The sequence below is a fragment of the Tarenaya hassleriana genome, unplaced genomic scaffold (genome assembly GCF_000463585.1).
Source record: "Tarenaya hassleriana unplaced genomic scaffold, ASM46358v1 Cleome152, whole genome shotgun sequence".
Lineage (NCBI taxonomy): Eukaryota > Viridiplantae > Streptophyta > Magnoliopsida > Brassicales > Cleomaceae > Tarenaya > Tarenaya hassleriana.
In genome coordinates, this window is record NW_010964943.1 from 10,117 (window position 1) to 12,645 (window position 2,529).

Below are 2,529 nucleotides of genomic sequence, written 5' to 3' on the forward strand. Positions count from 1 at the left end.
TCGACAATGTTGTCATCTGTCGACACTCTGCAAATATGCACGTCTCCTCTGTCTATGATCTCCCTTATAAGGTGAAATCGTCTGAGTATGTGTTTGGATCGTTGATTGGATCTGGGTTCTTTCGCTTGTGCGATCGCTGCATTGTTGTCACAATACAGAGCAATGGGGTTATCAGTTGATACACGCTCTGATACAAAAAATGATACACGCCTCGATACCAAAATGATACACGCCTCGGCCTCGGAAGTGTTTGTCTCGGATCAGGGATGGAGTCGCAAGCCAATCACCCGCTTCTAGGAGCACTCGAACTCAGCTTGGACGAAGAATGGGAATTGAGGTGGAGTCAAGGCTAACTCGCTGATCCCGAGGGGGTACTCAAGTGCAGTCGCGACAAAAAATGGAAGCGAAGGGGATATGGGGTCAGAACTCAATCACTGGCCATCTAGAGAGGCTCTCGAACTCAAGTCCGACAAAGTGATACACGCTCTGATACAAAAAATGATACACGCCTCGATACCAAAATGATACACGCCTCGGCCTCGGAAGTGTTTGTCTCGGATCAGGGATGGAGTCGCAAGCCAATCACCCGCTTCTAGGAGCACTAGAACTCAGCTTGGACGAAGAATGGGAATTGAGGTGGAGTCAAGGCTAACTCGCTGATCCAGAGGGGGTACTCAAGTGCAGTCACGACAAAAAATGGAAGCGAAGGGGATATGGGGTCGGAACTCAATCACTAGCCATCTAGAGAGGCTCTCGAACTCAAGTCCGACAAAGTATGGAATGAAATGGATAGGTAGATGGATAGAAACCTCGGACACACCAAGGGTACCTCGGACACACCAAGGGGTAACTCTCGGACACACCAAGAGAAGATAGGTTTCGGACACACCGAAAGAGAGAGTTGTTTAAACTCGAAAATACTTGATAGATTCTGCAATAGTCTGCTCTTACATGACAATACAAAGGCCTTTATATAGGCTAGAGATTCAACCATAAATTAAATGAGAAAGTACATGCAAAGGGGGTGGGAGCCTATGCATTTAATGGGGTAGTTGGGAAGAAACTAGCTTTTGGAGATGTCTTGATTGATGCAAAACAAGGAAGACTCGTGATTTCCGTCTATGGCTTGCTTAGTACGTGATGAATGGATGTGTTGAAGCGTTTTTGAAGAGCTCGTGCGTTGGCTCGAGGGAGTGATAGCTCAGAATGAGGTGGCACTGAATTTGCTCGAAGTGGCACTCGCGTTGCATGAAGTGGCACTCGGTTTTTCTGAAGTGGCACTCGGTTTCCTCTAGCTTTTGGTTCAACTTTTCTTGCTTCGTCGAGCGTGTTATCCATCTTTTGGTTTGGGTGTATGTCTTCGCCTAGTTGTGCTCCTTCCAGCTGGGCTCCATCCATTTGAACTCCATTGTCCGATTGTCCTCCATCTAGTTGTGCTTCACATATGCTCCCGTTACGTTCCTTGTCCATAACCATGCCAATGGATCCTAGGAATGCATCATTCCCTCCCTCTTCTGAAAGTTTTTCCCTCAAAACTTGCTTACCTACATCAAACGGATCCAATTCAGCATCATTAAACATATAGATTGAATTATACATACCTTGATTGTGGCTTTTGTTGATGTGTTCCTCAAGTGAGCGAAAAATCCTTTCTTGTGCCTTTCTTCTTTCAAATGGTTCATCCTTCTTGTTTGCCATAAGAATTAAAGTTGTTGTGCTTCTGGAGTCTTCCACAGTTCGATAGTAAGAAACACTGAATCCATGACTCATATTTATCTGTTCTTGTTTTGTCTTGATCTCCTCTTTATTAAAGAGATTGACCTGCAAGCTAATAACATATTTATTAGTGCAGCTTGTGTTCTCATCGAGTTGCTTCTTTTGATCATAAACAAGAATGAAGATTAGAACGAGTTTACCGAGTAAGACTCTTGAAGTAAGGAACACGACCCATATGTGTGTTCGAGTCTTGGTGGCGTTGTAATGGCAGATAAAGTTCTCCACATTTGTACACTTTCCCCGTTCGAATGGTGTGTCCTTCTTTGGTGCCATGGGCATTAAAGTGAACATGTTGTTTGGGTGCCCACTGAGTTGGTGGCAAGGGGTACTCATGACATGCAAAATTTGAGCTTGGAAAATGCACGTAGCTGCCTCTTCTTGCACTTCTTTGACCCTTTCATCAAAAAGTAGTACTTGCGAGCAATTAACAAGATCTAGAACAACAATCTCGTTAGTGTAGTATGTGTATCCCTTCAGAACTTTATAGAGGTAATCCATTTGGAAGTTCACATTTGTTGCTCAAGATTCATAACATACTCATCAAAACATGAATCATATACAAGAATAAAAGTAGGAACGAAATTACCGGTTGCTCCAAGTTTTTGACTTATGATGCAAGTGCGGTTGTTGGTGATGTCATTAGTCATCGTCGAAGGTTTGCTTACCACCTTGAAGTCATCATTTTCCTTCTTGGACGTGACTTTTATTTGCTCAAACCAATCCAATCGTATCATTCCTATCTCCCGTTTGACT